This window comes from Simochromis diagramma, unplaced genomic scaffold (assembly GCF_900408965.1).
Source record: "Simochromis diagramma unplaced genomic scaffold, fSimDia1.1 OVJJ01000343.1, whole genome shotgun sequence".
Lineage (NCBI taxonomy): Eukaryota > Metazoa > Chordata > Actinopteri > Cichliformes > Cichlidae > Simochromis > Simochromis diagramma.
The window spans coordinates 4,007,505-4,015,121 of record NW_024386831.1 but is presented as its reverse complement, the minus strand read 5'-3'; the positions used below and the strand labels follow the sequence as shown (position 1 = coordinate 4,015,121).

Genomic DNA, 7,617 nt, shown 5'->3' with positions numbered 1-7,617 from the left:
GAAAATTTTGTGTGAAACTGATCTAGCAGATAATTACACGATTACAAATTATTTTAGTCATCCCCAGAGACTGACTGGCTGCTTACCATATTATCTGAATATGCACAATCTAAATGTCTAAAATACCTCTTTATTTTAAATACTGTAATTCATTTTTCCTTATAAATCTACAATGTTTTTTTTTTATTTTGCAGACAAATAAATAACAAATGAGCAAGTAAAATAAAATTATTCAGATTAATCAGAAGAAATTATAACAATTTAAGAAACAAAGGGATCATTTATTATTATTGCCCAGAGTGTCATGTGTGTATATTTAATGCTGTCGAACATGTTGAATGACAGCCATTGAAATATGATACATTAGACTTTTAAATGTTTTTCATTTGTGATTACTAAATCAGTTTATACATATCAGTTCAAAATTACAGTAAATTAAGAATGACATAACCTCTGTTTTGGTTGTTCATTGATGTGTTACAACTTTTGAACATGCAGTAGGAAAAAGAGAGGCTGGCTAATAGTTTTCTCATACAGTGTCCGGCTGTTATAGAAAAAGCTTAACTTTGATATAAAATGAAATGTTGTAGTCCTGTTAGCCTTATCTCCCTGTATACTAACTGCTGCACCTCCATCCACCAGTCTGTCAAGCTAATCAAGTTTGCAGATGACACCACCGTTATTGGGCTCATCTCGGACGGGGATGAGTCTGCCTACAGGAGGGAGGTTGAACGTCTGGTGTCTTGGTGCAGCCACAACAACCTGGTGCTGAATGCCCAGAAGACAGTGGAGATTATTGTGGACTTCAGGAAGCACACAGCCCCACTCCCCCCCATCATCCTGACTGACACCCTCATCACCTCTGTGGACTCATTCCGCTTCCTGGGTACCACCATCACTCAGGACCTGAAGTGGGAGCCCACCATCACCTCCGTCATCAAGAAAGCCCAGCAGAGGATGTACTTCCTGAGGCAGCTGAAGAAATTCAACCTGCCAACACGGACGATGATGCAATTCTACACCGCAATCATCGAGTCCATCCTCACCTCCTCCATCACCGTGTGGTACGCTGGAGCCACTATCAGGGACAAACAGAGACTGCAGCGTGTTGTGCGCTCTGCTGAGAAGGTGATTGGCTGCAGACTCCCATCTTTGCAGGACCTGTACACCTCCAGGACACTGCGGCGTGCAGCTCGGATCTCAGCTGACCCTTCTCACCCTGGACACAGTCTGTTTGTCCTGCTCCCCTCAGGCAGGAGGCTCCGGTCCATTCGCACCAGAACCTCTCGCCATAAGAACAGTTTCTTCCCCTCTGCTGTTGGACACATGAACAATAAACGTACGACTGTCCCCACCACTAACTCATGACCCTACGCTATGTTCACTGCATGATTCCATGTTTTGGCACTGATCACCACCTGCACTCATGTATATATCTTTCTACGTAGCACTTTTAATTCTTATTCTCATGTATATATCTCATGCATATATCTTTCTACGTAGCACTTTTAATTCTTATTCTTACTTTTATTTTTTTCATGTCTATTTAAGCGCAATTTATGACAGCATGTTTGCACTGAAGCACCGCAGCAATTTCCTAATGTTGTAAACCTGCTCAACATTTGGCAATAAAACCCATTCTGATTCTGATTCTGATTATCCCCAAAGTTCTCAAATGCAACATAGTAAAAAATGGCCTGGATTAGCATCACAAAGCCTTAGGCTATCGCTCCCAGCCAGGCTAGGAATGAGTTTCTGCCTCAGGTGGAGGAGTTGAAGTATCTTGGGGGTCTTATTCAAGAGTAGGGAGAAAGTGGAGCCGGAAACTGAGTCTGGCACAAATGTGCTAGAGAAGCGAAAGCTGAGAGCAAAGGCAGAGCTGTCAGTTAACTGGTTGATCTACATCCCAACCTCCACCTGTGGCCATGAGTTGTAGGTGGTGATGGAAAGAATGAGACTGCGGACAAAACTGGTGGAAACTAGCTTACCCTTGGAGGTAGGGTGAGGAGCTCGGTTATTTAGGAGTGGCTAAAAGTTGAGCCGCTACTCCTTCGCATCGAAAGGAGACGGTTGGTTCGGGCATGTCCAACTGGAGGCAGACCCAGAATATGCTGGAGAGATTAAGCCTCTTGGCTGGATTGCGAAAGCCTCTCTATCCCCTCAGATGAGGAGGAGGAAGTAGAGGGAGGTCTGCTGCCCTCATGCTCAGATCTAGATAAGTGGTTAAAATTAAATGTTCCTATGTTTTTAAAAAGATCAAAATGAAGAATTTTTAAGTAACTTTGTGATTTCCCTGCATATTTAAAGGCATTCAGCCATGAGTCTTTTTTATATATTACAGAGATGTGCATTTCAGTCAGTCATTTATGCATCCAACATCTTGTTTTACATATGTACATGTATGATAGATTTTCGGCTATCCCCGAAACCTAGCCCTTTCTGCCTCCGCACTGAGATTTGAATGGTAGTTTTCTGGTCAGTAAATCCTTTTTCCAGCTGTACTGCAGACACGAATAAGCTGTTTCATGCTAACAGCCAGTGCCTGAATTGTGTTAGTGTATGTGTTGTTGTAAGCCTGCCTTGGTGACACACCTAAAAAAAAAAAAAAAAAAAAAAAAAAAAAAACATTCCTCGTTCTTTTATTTTTAACAGTATCGACGATTAAGAGACAACTTCTGTTTACAACTGAGTATCTCCTCTGCAGCTATGCGCCGGTGCCAGACAGAAGAGGTAGAGCATGACAGTCGGGGCGGATTGGACATCACTCATCAACCACAGGTATTTCTATTAATACCCTCCAATAGTGTCGCTCTCAGCCGAGAGTAGCTGAACAGTGGAGACATGTCAGTCATAGTTTGGTTTGTCTTGCAGGCAGTCGGGAAGGGAATGCCCGACTAGAGGTGAACCTGGAGGCAAGACCTGGATTCTTCTGATGCTGTTTAGTTCTCGTAAAGGTTTTACCCAGGCTTAACTCAGTGTGTGTGTGTGTGTGTGTGTGTGTGTGTGTGTGTGTGTGTGTGTGTGTGTGTGTGTGTGCACTTGTCTGTGTTCTTGCTGGGATAAACAGGTTTCAGTAAATACTTGATCAAAATTCTAGCCAATAATACCAATCTTATCCAAATGTGACCCCATCAGGCTGCTTTGGCAAGTATGAGTGCACACTTAACAGCGTTATATAGCCGTGTTGCATGATTGTTACTTATTGCAGGAAAAAAAAGCCCCACCCAAGAATGAATACATCCAGAAGGTGATGTCCATTTTGTGCTCAAAGATACCCAAAAAAAGGCACGGAGGATTACCGAGTGCTGGCCGAGAGTTTAAACTCGTAAAAATTAGGGTTGCGTGTTCTTTTGGTTTTAAAAATTGTAACTCTGGGGAACTCAAAGACCTTCATTAAGCTGAACGTATTTGCCTTACAGCTCTAGCAAAGCAGAAACTCTTGGCTCCTTTTTGTCCTTGGCTCTACACAAGCAGTTTTATTGTATAATAATATTATTGTGCGTATCGTGTTTATCGAGCTTACCACTTTTGACACATAACTTTATGATTCATAGTCCACGTGTACACACATGACGGTGTCAGGGTGATGTCAGATAATGATGGGGTGTACAGTGCTCCAACAGCTGCTGCCTCAGGCCTTGTGCGTGTTGTGAGCCAGATCACTGAAATGATTGGACGGATGATGGATGTTTCTTACGTTAAGAATCATGAAACTTGTTACTTTGCATTCTTTGACTGGTTTAGCTCTGCTGCATGACTAAAAATCACGATACAGCATTGTGCAAAATTCTTGAGCTACCTGTCAAGATTACAACAAAGTTCAGCTCCTTGAAAGCAAAACGTAAAGTCATCTTGAGCAGTAGTTCTTCTTTGGACATTGGCTGCTTTTTCACTCATTTTCCACCTAGTCCTTGTACCTGAACATTTTCAGGATTTTTTCAAAATCCACTTAAAACTAAGATAAGATAAGATAAGACTTTATTGATCCCACAACGGGGAAATTTTTGCGTCACCTCAGCTCAAGTACAGATATATGAAGGAAATACAAAATACAATTAAGTACAATCAATGAAAAAAAGTAAGATAATACACTATATACAATGGTGTATTATCTTACTTAACTGATACACGAATCAATTAAGCATTAAAAATGCACCATATTCAAGCAGTGAATTAGTGTTACATCTACACATAACCGACAACTTAGCAAGAAACCAGTTTTAAAGTACTAGTAGAACAAGGTGATTTTTCCAACAAGGTGATTTCCAACAAGGTGATTTCCAACAAGGTGATTTCCAACAAGGTGATTTCCAAAGAGCTACTAGCTGAAAACTTGGGATATCTGAGTAGTGTGTCCTTAAAAAACACTGGACAAGTGGAGGACAAAAGACAAAGTGACAGGTCTGAAAAGCTATCTACAGTAGATTAACAGTATTTGAAAGTCAACAAAATGCCAATGCAGTAAAGCCTGCCTGGATAGAAAAAAAAGAAAGTGGAACAGCCATGGTAGTCAGGCCTCCCCACAACCTGGACTTCAATTTTCTTGAAGCAGTGTGGGATCTCATCAACGAAAGGAAACAACATCCAAAGAAAAGACCTGGATGTCCTTCAAGAAACCTAAAGAACTATTCCTGAAGATTATCTAAAAAAAATAACAAGAAAGGGGACAAAGAGAGTTCAAACAATAGTAAAGAATAAAGGTGGTCATACAAAATACGTACACAAGAATGTACAAACTTTTTTATCTTAGAAACTGTATTTGTTTTTTCTTGCAGGTTTCAAATTTTTGCTGTATCTATTTTTCTCATTTTCCTTTCAAAATATTAAGAAATGAGGTTGGTTTAAGACTTTTACGCAATGAAACAGTTACAGGTGTCTCCTGTATGTGTGCACAGTTTATGCTTTGGGATTTGAGACTTTAAGAAAGCAATCATTTATATACATGAACGCAGGTTAGGGTAACATCTGCTCCTTACATCATCATGTATTAAGTTCCAGGATTTATTGCACTACATTTTTAGTCACATTGTGTTTTTAATGTATGTAACAGAGTATAATATTAGCAGTTTTATCTTTGCTGATGACAACATCCCATGGCTTATCATTTTTACCAAACATTTTTCTTTTTAAGATCAAGTTTTTCGATTCTTCCGAACAATCTATCTGTTTGCTTGTCTCTCATTTTAGCCATTTGTTATAGTCAGAGTGGAGAGGATCAAATCATCTTTCATGTCGCTGTCTTTTGTTAAGATAGCATTTTCAAGGTTAATTTAAACACTGATGAGAGTATAATGCTGTTGAAAATGTTGCAATGGTTTACAAAGCAACCACTGCACAAACATGCAAAGTGTCAGACATTTATCATGACGTGTTTATTCTACCAAGAGTGGCAAATAAACTTAAGTAAACCTAGCACATGATCTCACAAACTAAAACAAAAAAATCAGTGACAAGAGCCATATTTTTAAGAAATATCTAACCAAACCAAAACTAAAACTTCAGTAAATTCTGCACAGACACAGAAAGATGCTTCATTTCTATATATTTTTCTAACTAGCAGCATTCTGGTTTACTGGACAGCCCCCAGTAAAGTTGTAACATGTTTTCCTTGTGCAGGTTTGCTACAAGACCTTTTGTTTTACCAGTGATTGCAAAACATGTTCGTTTAATGCTGCATTTCTTTACTGTCAGCCAACAAAGTTCACATCATTGCTTGATGGGTAAATGATGGTGGGATAATATCTGTTGTATTGTTTTTAATTCTTACTTTCATTTTCTGTTTCGGTTTTACTCATTCTAAGTTTATGACGTTATAGTTTAGATTAAATTAGAGCATTTCACAGCAATAGTTACATCTTACAAATTTCCACTGTCCATTTTCCAACCTGAATATTAAAAAAAAAAAAAATTTCAAAAAAGTAGGAACCTTACAATTTCATAAACTTCATTTTTAAACTAACTGGGTCTGATGCATTACCGTTATGAAGTTACATTACATGTTTGTTTGTTTTTTGTGATACTGTAATTGTACAGATAAGGTCGTAAGTAATCACATTGCAGATTCTATTATGTTGCTTTTTTCACAAACGTTCTTCAATAATCTGTGAGATGGGCAGACAGCAACATGGCCTTTTTCCGCACGCTTGCCCATGAAGCCCGGAAAAAATGAGGAGATATAAACATTTTATTTTCATTGCATAGAATATCAAAAGCGCAATGGTAAAGTGCAAAACTGCATCCTGGTCAGAAACAACTCCATTGTACTGCTAGCAACGCAGGGATCTTGTAACAGCATGCTAACCAGAAGCTAGCAGAGAAGCTAACATGATGTTAAAAAGCTGAGTGTATGCTGACCCCAGCCCAGCAGACAGAGCCCAGGCAGGGAGTACTTAAGCAACTAACTTATCATAATTAGAAGGCACTGCTACGCTAAGAGCACAGCACAAGAAAAAGCAGGTCTTAGAAATGTAACGAATCTCCAAAAAAGCCCTTCTTATGAACACCAGCACCACCCATTGGATAAACTGAGCCAGGCTGAGCACAACAAATGAACACTTTTAAAAGTTGACACTGAGATAAATTACATCTCTGTGACATTCAAGAAGGAGTAATCTGAGGATTTTCGATTAAAAAAAAATACGATCAGCCTTATCAAATGCACAGAGAGAGAGAAAAACTTGTGGTAGTTGTTTGAATGAAAGTGTGTAAAAGAAAACCCAAGTATGAAAAGAGTAGGCAAGAGTTAATATATGTTGGGTATGGTGCAAATCAGTACACGGCTATAGTTACATCGTGCCTCGGGCTGTTACTTGGCTGAATCCATATTGTTGGGGCTGTCAGTCATAAAGTGAATGTGCATGCCAAGAGGCAGAAGCCAGGTTTTTTAAATAATGATGGATGTTTTCTTGGCCTCTGTCCCGACAACGGCTGCAAACCCGTGTATTCTCTCTCACCTGTCGACCAACAGGATTAGTTAGTGCCAAACAGGCTTCATGTTATCTGTTTGAAAAATATACAAAGATAAAGGCACACATTTGTCACAAGTGTTTATAAGTTATACTACAGTAATGATGTCTGGTGTTGCTTTACTCAGTATTATATGTGGAAGAGTGAATGAGAGTCAAAATGTTCCAGTGTGTGTATGAAAAAAAAAAAACTTGTACTAAAGAAAATGTGAAGTATGTGCGATGTATGTGCCTCAAACTAAAAGGGACTAATTAACAATAAGCTATTATTTTTCAAAAAAGTCAAGTCTCCACATTTAAGAACCCTCACTTACAAATGTTTTGACATGCATGAGCTCTACCCAAGAGCTTCATGGAATATTCACTACAGTTTGTCATGAAAGCACTACATCACAACTTGTTAATGCCTGTCTAATATTGACAGTCACTCTCCCCCCTTTCTCTGTCTCCTTTTTTTTTCCATCACTGCTGTGCCTGCAAAACATGAAAGGCACATGCTGCAGGTGCTGTTTGACAAGTGCAACTAGTCCAAGCTATTCGTCGCTCAATGTGTTTTTACAAGATCGCAAATCTCCCTTAAGCTCTCTTGTTTGAGTTTGTTCGTGTGTCTGTTGAAGACGGTGTGCAGCCGTCGGTGTACGTGTGCTTGCTC

General features: G+C 39.3%; 1 long non-coding RNA gene across 1 annotated transcript; it reads left to right on the top strand.

The window, feature by feature from the left end:
- Window positions 1–1,806: 1,806 nt before the first annotated feature.
- LOC120731400 lies at window positions 1,807–3,208 on the top strand. The gene is made up of 2 exons (XR_005695338.1): window positions 1,807–2,778; window positions 2,872–3,208. It is a non-coding gene; the product is annotated as an uncharacterized LOC120731400 (long non-coding RNA).
- The last annotated feature ends 4,409 nt before the right edge of the window (window positions 3,209–7,617 follow it).